Genomic DNA, 9936 nt, shown 5'->3' with positions numbered 1-9936 from the left:
ACAATGGTTTTGGCAGCTCATAAAGTTGTGCACATCTTAGCTTTGGAAATGTTCACAACATTGTTGAACATGTACAGATTCAGACTGGGTACAGATTTTTATTTTCCTTTATTCATTCACAGGATGAGGGTGTCGCTGGCCCGACAGCATTTACTGCCCATCCCTAATTGCCCAGAGGGCAAATAAGAGTCCACCACATTGCTGTGGGTCTGAGGTCACAATGTTGGCCAGACCAGGTAAGGTCTTCCTTCCTGAAAGGGCATTACTGAACCAGATGGGTTTTTCAGACAATCGATTAATCGTCATCATTGGACTCTAAATTCACAAGTTTTTTTTAAGATTGAATTCAAATCCCCCCCCAAAATCTACTGCAGTAGGCGTTGAACCCAGGTCTCCAGAACACTTTCTGGGGTTTTAGATTAACTGTCTCGCAACAATACCACTCGGCCAATCCTTCCCCACATCGCTGTCCATCTGAACAGAGTGAACAGTGATTTTCTGGTTCATCAGAACTGGGTAATCACACATATGTTTGCTCAATGATTGCAGGAGTTGGAGGTTGATTGGCTATTGACATCCATCTCCGAACTATGTATTCTGGGGTTTGTTTCTGGTGATGATTGGAAGCACCATCAGTCTTATTATTTATTGGGGATAAAAACAGTTTCAATTAGCTTTCTATCAAATGCATGGCAATCAAGTCGATCTCATAACTCTCAGGCAGATTAGTTTCTGTAGAAGGACTCTCTATCTCCCCAACCTCCTCCATCCTCACCTCCAACAGTACAATAATCTCAGAGTCTCTTTGTGACTATGAATGAGACAATCTGATCAGCTGCTTCTTTCCCAACTCCTATGTCAAGTTGGATCTTAGACTCCGCTTACTGCAGTTGTGATCCTGCACCATTGTACAGTGTTGCTCGTATTTCATGTCTTGGCCTATCAGTGTTCATGATACTGCATGTAGTATACAGGGCCAAGAGTGTAAGAGTTTAGCTCTGTCCTTCCACCAACAGCAATAGAATTGTATTCCAACAAACCTTACAGAATCACGGCCCAGCATATTTCCCAACTTACCTCTTACCATCAAACCAGAGTATCAATCCTCATTCAACTGAGAGAATTCAGGAGGGCATGTCAGTAACATCAGCATGAATACCTAAAAATGAGGTGTTAACCTGATGAAGTTAACAAAGAGGACTACTTGTGTGCCTAACAGCATAAGCAGCAAGTGATAGACAGAGTGAAGCAATCCGGGAAACAACAGAACAGATCTAAGATCTGCAGCCCAACCAAATCCAGTTGTGAATGAAGTCAGAGCACAGTTGGAGTTCTGAGGACAGTTCTCTTCAAGATATTAACCAAGAAGAATGTCAGACTGGATTAATTATCATAAAACTCAAGTCCGTTTGATATTCATAATTGACAATCAGTGTTCAATTCACCAAATGTAGCTGAAGGTAAAGGTAATCTTCAAGTGATTGTAACAGTGGAGACATCTGAATACTTGATCAGCAACTTAAAGCCTGTTGTGTTTAGATAGTAATAATTTTAAAGAGATTTTTAAAAAGTAAGGTGACTTGGGTGTAACGGAAGAAGTTGATTGGTGGGTAGCTGATAATGTTGTTTTAATCTGAAGTTAATTTAGGATTAGTTAACAAATAAACACATGGTAGGGAATCCAAGCCCCATGGAGTGCACATCCAGTTCCATGTGGAAAAACCAGGACACTTCTTGTGTGAGCGACAACCACAGGAATACGGAGGTGACATGGGAAATGTCAGGAACACTCGTTTGACTGCGGTTAAAGTACTGCACACACTTCTGATCCCCTTATTCCAGGGTTGATGTGATCACACCAGAGAGGGTGCAGAAGAGATTGATCAGAATATTTCTACAATTGGAAAATTTCTGCACTGAGGAAAGGTTGGATAGATTGGGGATGATTTCCGAGGAGGATGTGCTGAGATTTAATTGAAGTGATAAAATGCTGAGGAATCCAGATCGAGTGGATAGGAAGGAGCTATTCATTAACTGAGAGGTCAGAAACTGGAGGATTTAGATTGAAACTAATTCCCAGAAAGAAGGGGAGGAGAGAATTCATTTCACTCGCCGGTGTTATTGGAAGAGAACGAATGGGAAGGTTTATGGGGTAAAGGGAGAAGAATGGCATTCGGTGATGTGATCCGTTGGAGAGCATATCAGCCAATCAGCCTTCTTTCGTGCAGTAACAATTCAGTGAATATTTCATTCTGAGCCCTCGAAGGAAATATCAGGGCAGGGTTTATAAAAAGGTCAGATTGAATGAGGGTCTCGGTGAACACAAGTGAGACACAGGGACAGAGAGGTTTTGGGATGCATTAAATTATATTTTATACATTTGCATAGTCATCAACATTACAGCAGTTAAAAATGGGAGTGTAATTAGAGCAGCAAATAAATATTTAACATTTATGCAGCTAAAGGGGATATTGGGTAAAGATACCGTAGTTAGTGCTTATTTCATTCCAGACACACCAGCCAGTGAGCACATCCTTCCTGTATCTATCCTATCGAGCTCTTGAAGATTTTTGCTCCTTTGAAGTGTTTCATGTTTAGATACTCCAGAGAAGACAGCTTCAATCACCTCAATCTCTCCTGCCAGGGCAATGCTGCTGATAGAATTCAATTCACTGGTGCATGTTACTGGCTGCTTCATGGACTGGAACTGGAAATTGAGACTGAAAGGTTACTGTATAAAATATCTTCAATGGTATTGTCAGACATCAGTGGGTTTAGGAAAATGACCTTGGCTTACAGGCATTGAGTGTCAGAGCACTTCCTGTTGTGGGGCATCCTGTTTAGATTCAATCTCTTGATAACTATTAGAACTGACTTGCACTGGCTCCATCAAAGTGGTCAGAGCATTATGGCTGTCATCGAAGATGGTAACAAACTCTCCATGGGTTAAAAATCGTAAATGATAGAGTAGGTATGAGGTCTGATGACACTGTTGGAGCATTGATGTTGTTGTTAATCACATTAACTCGGCTGGAGTTGACTGAATTTATATTGTCTCTTTCTGAATCTCAGGATGTCTCTCTGGGCAGTAAGTCTCCACAAACAGCAACGTGACAGTGAGCAGAGATCATCTGTTTTGATTTAAATTGTGACTGTAGCACGGCTGCTTCACAGCATCAGGTACAAGGTTGGAGTCCAGCCTTGGTCAACAACCTGTGTGGAGTTTGCACATTCCCCTATGATCGTGTGGGCACCCTCCAGGTGCTCTGGTTTCCCCCTACAGTTCAAAGATTTGTGAGTTAGGTGGATCAGTTGTGTGAAATTGTCCACAATGTCCAGGATTATGCAGACTCAGTGGATCAGCCATGGGAAATGCAGTGTTACAAGGATGGAGTGCTCCAGGTGGGATGCTCTTTGGATGGTTGGTGGGGTTTGATGGGCCAATTCTCTCCTGCCACACTGTTGGGATTCTATTCTATGATTGAGAATAAAGCAGGGTGTCCTTGGAGAAGGAGCATGTGGTATGTATCAATGTTCTCGATGCCTTTAGATAGAGGTGGGTATCGCAGTGGATACAGTGCTTTATCTCCACTGCTGCCCCCTCACCTCGAACTCTAGTTTGATTTGGTCCCTTCCCACTCTGTCATTTGTAATGGTTTGCTTTGCCCGTAATGAGCTTTGTTTGTAAATATTCAATTGGTTATATGGGTGGCTTACTGCTGGTGATTATATATTAACAAAAACCCAAAATGGTGTAATGATGAATGTGGGAAGGTTGCTCAGCTGTGTGAGATAACACGTCTGGGTAGGAGAAATGGGGGGAAAAAGAACACTTCACAGCTCACAGAAGGAGAACTGAAAAGCAGTTAAATAAAACTAAAGGTTCAGACAGGGAGGGAATATTTCCCTGGAGTTTGAGTAACTGGAAAGTGATGGTGTCCAGGAATAGACAGTATTTTGTTTTACAGGGCGTTTGAAATTTTTAAAACCTGTTAGTTTCATTTCTTTTCTTTTAATTTTGTTTATTGTGGAATAAATAGCTACAATATTTTAAAACCAAATTTACAAACCTTGTGTTAAAGACAAATGTTAAATAAAATCCATCAAACCATCCCTCACTGAAAACTGTTGTGGAAGTGCAATCTCCTGGAGAATCCCTGCCCACTCCTTCCTACTGGGGCTCCATGGCTATATACATACCTGGGAGATAGCAGCAGGAGGCCATTCGACCTTTCAATCCTGCTCCACCATTCAATGGGAAACAGCTGACCATCCAGCTCAGTCTCCTGTTCCTGCTGTGTTCCAATCCCTTTTCATGGCTTTACCTCAAAGAACTATATCTAAGTCCTCCTTTGGCTTCACTGCGTTTTGTTCCAGTGGCGTTGTTGTGTTACTGTGTGGGTGTAGGCAGGGGTAATACGATAGTGCTGCCTCCTGGAGGATGCACTCAGCCTCCCTCATCATCCTGCAGTAACATCAACTGGGTTTCAGCAACTAGAGATAGAACCCATTTCCAGGATATGGGCATCACTGGCTCAGCCAGCATTTATTCCCCATCTCTCGCTCCCCTTTGAACCATTCACAGTCCATTTGGCACAGATAGACCGACAATGCTGTGAGGGGGAGTGTTGTAGGGTTTTGTCTGAGTGATTCTCCATCTTTGGTTCTTCAATTGCCGGGTAACTTAATCACAATCTGCACATGATTTTGAGATTTCAGTCTGCAAATCTTCACCATCTAGCACCCTGTATAAAGGAAGATGTACAGATTAGAAATTCAGAATAGACAATTCTAGTTTCTCTGGAATATCTTTTTCCCCTTCCTTCCCCCAAAGCTGTAACCCTCCAGCCCATTTACTCTCTCCCACCGTTCTGACTCTCCTACCCCCTAATGTACACCCTCCCCATTCTCAGAGTTGTTGATAAACAGATCCATGCCACCACTTCCCGTCCCTGGTTAGACTCTGCACCCTTTCTGGGTTCACTTCCTTTCCCTTCAGTTGCTGCAAGTCAATAATGTAACAGCAGACTGAAACAAAAGGAAACAGAAAGGGAGGTGGCAGATCCTGGACAGAAGAGGAACCTTCAGTCTGGGAAAATGGGTCACATCCTTTGTTTCTCATTGGTCGATTCCTGTGTTATGACAAGTCGGGGATGGAACTTGGTCCCATGTGGATTTGGTGACACTTTGACCCTCCAACACATCAATACTACAAGCAAATATGTTCCTCCTCCAGACAATCAGAGTGTGAAATGCTTTCCACTAGTTTCCACGTATGGAGTCAGCTATTACAAGGGGGCATAGCTTTAAATTAAGGGGGGGTAGATATAGGACTGATGTTAGGGGTAGGTTCTTCACTCAGCGAGTCGTAAGTTCATGGAATGCCCTGCCAGTAGCAGTAGTGGACTCTCCCTCTTTATGGGTATTTAAGCGGGCATTGGATAGGTATATGCAGGATAGTGGCTTAGTGTAGGTTAGGGGTGCTTTGATCGGCGCAACATCGAGGGCCGAAGGGCCTGTACTGCGCTGTAATGTTCTATGTTCTATGTTCTAGTTACCCCAAAGAACATGCTCCAAAACTCACCCACATTCTGGACTTGTGCAGTGCCAGGTTTCCCGACGTGTGGTCCCTACCTCGGAATTTGGGATTTGCAGTCCTCATGCAGCCACTGGAGCCCTGTCTCTGGAACGTGAATGAAAAGTGTGGGATGGAGGATGTTGTGGATCGGATTCCCATTCAGACACACGGGACATGTGGGCTGTCACTGGGATTTACTGAGACATCCGCTTAGACAACCTGATTTCTGAGGTAAGGATCATAGATTCAGCCAACTGGGGGATAAGGAGGTTAATAAGGCCCAGTAGGTTTTAAGCAGAGGTGGCTCAGTGGCGAGCACTGCTGCCTCACAGTGTCAGGGACCTTAGGCGACTGTGTGGAGTTTATACATTCTCCCCATGTTTGCATGGTTTTGTGCAGTTCTCCAGTTTCCTCACACAGTCCAAAGGTGTGCAGGTTAGATGGATTGCCCATGCTAAATTGCTGATAGTGTCCATGCACGTGCTGGTTAGACAATTAGCCATGGGAAATGCAATGTTACAGGGAACGAGTGGATCTGAATGGGATGCTCATCACAGAGTGGTGTGGACTCGATGGATGAATATCCTGTTTCTGCACTATAGGGACTCTATTCTATTCTCATGTGGAAGAATGTACCTATCTCAATGTGTTGTGAATCTGTGGAATTCCCTATTCAAAATGCGGTGGATGCCAGGACAGTGAGCCAATTTAATGAAGAGATACAGATGTTGAATTTGCAATGGGTTGAAGGGTGAGACAGAGCAGGCGGGAAAATCCAGCTGAGACCGAGGTGAGCTCAAGGTGGAGCTAGTTCGAAGGGCTGCATTGCCTCTCCTGTGCCCAGTGCTTATCTTCTTACGGTAATAACTGGAAAGCTGAATCCAAAAATCACCACCTTCACCAAAGGAGATTTTCGGAAAATGACAGATAGTCAGATAGATTAGCATTCCAATCTTAGATAAGTGAGGAAGCGTGAAGGAGATAATGATTTTGCAATTTTAAACTGAGGGGAGACAGTGATTTCTTGTTTTAGATTGTGTCGTACATTCGCAGTGTCCAGAATACTCTGTTGTGAATATCTATCCTGTACTTTATTACAAAGCCAAGGTCTCTGACAATGAAGCCCAAAACACCCAGGAAACATCGCCTCCCCTCATAATCTGATAAAAGAATTCTGAGAAGTCTGGTTGAACTTAGAACACAGATGGAAAGCTGGAAGATTAGATCCACTCCCAAGATCCAGTGCTTAAACAAAAGGAGACTACAATAGGATGAGGCAGGAGTTGGCTAATGGAGACTGGAAACAAAGACTTTATAGGGGGAAAGTTGACAGACAGTACGGGAATATCAAAGCAATTTTTCGAAGTGCTCAGCAAAAGGAGATATCAGTGAAAAGGAAGGACTGTAGGAATAATCTGCCGTGGGTGGCTCAGGAAATAAGGGAGTCTATCAAACTGAAATAGAATGCATACAGATTGGCAAAGACCAAGGAGATTAGAAAAACTTAATAGATCAAATGAAAGCGAGATGGGATTGGGGGAGAAAAGTGATGAGTAGCTATCCCCAGGGCCAGAATAGCAGTTTACACTGCTAGAGGGGAACCTATTGTGTGGGGAACATATGGCCTCTGTAATTGCTGAAGTACTTAACTGTTACCATAGAGATAATCCTGATCAAGTTCAAAATCACAGCACACCCCAAAAGCTTGTACTTCCAAATAATCCTGTTGGACTACAACCTGGTGTTGTGTGGTTTTTTACACTTTGTCCACCCCACTCCAACTCCGGCTCCTCCACATCAGAATCCTGATAGATACTCCACTGAAACTGAACCGCCTGTCAGGTACTTGAGGGAGCCACAGGGGCGTGGGGGAGGAACTGAAGTAGACTTTCTAACTGCCATTGCCATGGAGATAATACTGAGAAACAGTCTCTATCCAAAGTCCCAAAGAACAAAGGTATAAGAATGGGAGCTGTACATCCGACAGGCGGGGAGTTACCTGATGCTGCCTGGAGGTGTTTTGCATGTACACTATCCATGTTACTGCCATGTTTCATCAATAAAGACTCAAAGAAGACCTCTCAGAGTTCTGTGCCCAGTTATTCCTATCCAGCAGGGTTCAGGAATATGAGTACACAGCAGTTAGTCTTCACAGTGGAGGATATGAAGAACATGCCAGTAATTGATAAGGAGACTGAGGAAGGTGAGGACCTAGATAATAACCATTATCATGAAAGAGTTAGAGCTGGGCAAGTTAATGGAGCTAAAGGTAGACAAGTCTCATTGCCCTGATGGAATACATCCCAGGATACCAACAGAGTTTGGGGGAGAAATAGCAAATGCACTTAGAGTTATAGAATCCTACAGCAGAGACAGGCCCTTTGGCCCATGCCGACCAGAATGTCCATCCACACTAACCCCATTTCCCTGCACTTGGCCCATTTGCTTCTAACCCTTTCCTATCCATGTATTTGTCCAAATGTCTTTTCCCTGTTGAGTGTTCCTGCCTGAACCACTTCCACTGGCAGCTCCTTCCATATACACACCACCCTCTGTGTAAAACAGTTGCCCCTCAGCTTCCCTTTTATTCTTTCTCCTCTAACCTTAAACTGATCCAATCAAGCCGTCCAATCCTTGAGTTCCTGGGAAAAAGACTGAGTGCATTCACCTTATCCATGCCTCTCATGGTCTTATACACTTCTAGAAAAGAACCCCCTCTGTTTCCTCTGCTCTAAACATAAAATCCTCACGGATCCAACCTCTCCCTATAACTCAGGCCCCTGAGCCCTGGCAACATCCTTGTAAATTGTTCTGCACATTTTACAGTTTAATAACTGAAACCTACATTACATTCCTCAAATTTCCAGTATTTCCCCGCGGTGCTGGAACCGACGGGACAATGCCAATGGATTACAATCCATGATCGAGAATGAACTCCTTTACAACAATCCCGTTTTCATAGTGTTCCCCATGGTGCAGGTATCCTTGTGTCTTTCTGGTTGCATGGTTAATTAAAGACTTGTCCTTCTACAAACCAAAGATGTGGCTTAATTGTTCCTGGGAAATGTGCCATGATTTTTCAGACTTTCAGAAACAAATGAAATCTCTCTCCACACTCACCACGCTGACATGGACTTGGCTGTGTGAGTGGGAGCAGCAGTGAGTATATAAATCAGGAAGGCGGCTAAACCCGAGATTCTACAACTGTAGTATCTCCCACCCACCCTCCTCCTCCTCTAACCTCCTTAACTACACTGGCTTTTTTTTTTTAAGGTAAGGATTTTCTATTTCTTTACCAGTGACTGGTTAAAAATTTACTTTGTTTTTGTGTGTGAATATATATATTAATTCTTTAGGAAACGACTATTGCAGAAAGTATTCTAACTCAAACTTGTATAAAGTAACTATGTAATTAATTAACTAAGCAGAGATGGCTGGGCATGTGATGTGCTGTAGCTGTATGATGTGGGAGCTGGCTGATCCCATTGTGAATGGCAGTGACCGCATCTGCAGCAAGTGTTGGTTGCTGGAAGAACTCCGGATCAGAGTGGATGATCTGGAATCTGAGCTTCAAACACTGCGGCATATCCGGGAGGGGGAGAGTTACATGGACGCTTTGTTTCAGGAGGCAGTCACACCTGGGAGATTAAGTAATTCACATTCAGCTCGTGATCAGGCTCATCAGAGTGTGACTGTAAGTGAGGCAGGTAAGGGGAACCCGAGTTCAGGAGTGCAGGAGCCTCAGCCCTTGACCTTGTCCAACAGGTACGAGATTCTTGCTCCCTGATCGGATGAGGAAAAGGGCTCTGGACAGGATGAGCCAACTGACCAAAGCACCATGGTGCAGAAGGCCATTCAAGAGGGGGGAGTTAATAGACATGTAGTGGTTATAGGGGATTCTATAATTAGGGGGACAGATAGTATCCTTTGCAAGCCGGATCGGGAGTCTCACATGATGTGTTGCCTGCCCGGTGCCAGGGTGCGGGACATCTCTGACCGGCTTGGAAGGATATTGGAGCAGGAGGGGGAGGATACAGTTGTTGTGATCCACGTTGGTACTAACAACATAGGCAAGACTAGGGTGGAGGACCTGTTTGGGGGTTATGAGGCACTAGGCAGGAAATTGAAGCACAGGTCCTAAAGGGTCATAATCTCCGGATTACTGCCCGAGCCACGTGCCAGTTGGCATAGGGACAAGAAAATTAGGCAAGTAAACACGTGGCTAAGGGATTAGTGTGGGAAAGAGGGATTCCACTTCATGGGGCATTGGCATCAGTTTTGGAACAGGGGAGGATCTGTACCGTTGGGACGGTCTCCACCGGAACCGATCAGGCACCAATGTCCTAGCGAAGAGGATA

General features: G+C 44.2%; 1 long non-coding RNA gene across 1 annotated transcript in view; it reads right to left on the bottom strand.

Annotated features, from left to right (window-relative positions):
- Window positions 1-2390: 2390 nt before the first annotated feature.
- The window catches only part of LOC140458544 (uncharacterized), a 29739-nt gene continuing 22193 nt past the window's right edge, over window positions 2391-9936 (bottom strand). Inside the window, exons 6-7 of the long non-coding RNA XR_011953512.1 lie at window positions 5585-5683; window positions 2391-4745 (exon numbers count right to left, since the gene is read on the bottom strand). This is a non-coding gene — a long non-coding RNA (uncharacterized lncRNA). The remainder of the gene's footprint in view (window positions 4746-5584; window positions 5684-9936) is intronic.

The sequence above is a fragment of the Chiloscyllium punctatum genome, chromosome 33, assembly GCF_047496795.1.
Source record: "Chiloscyllium punctatum isolate Juve2018m chromosome 33, sChiPun1.3, whole genome shotgun sequence".
NCBI lineage: Eukaryota > Metazoa > Chordata > Chondrichthyes > Orectolobiformes > Hemiscylliidae > Chiloscyllium > Chiloscyllium punctatum.
This window is presented reverse-complemented; position numbering and strand designations above follow the sequence as displayed.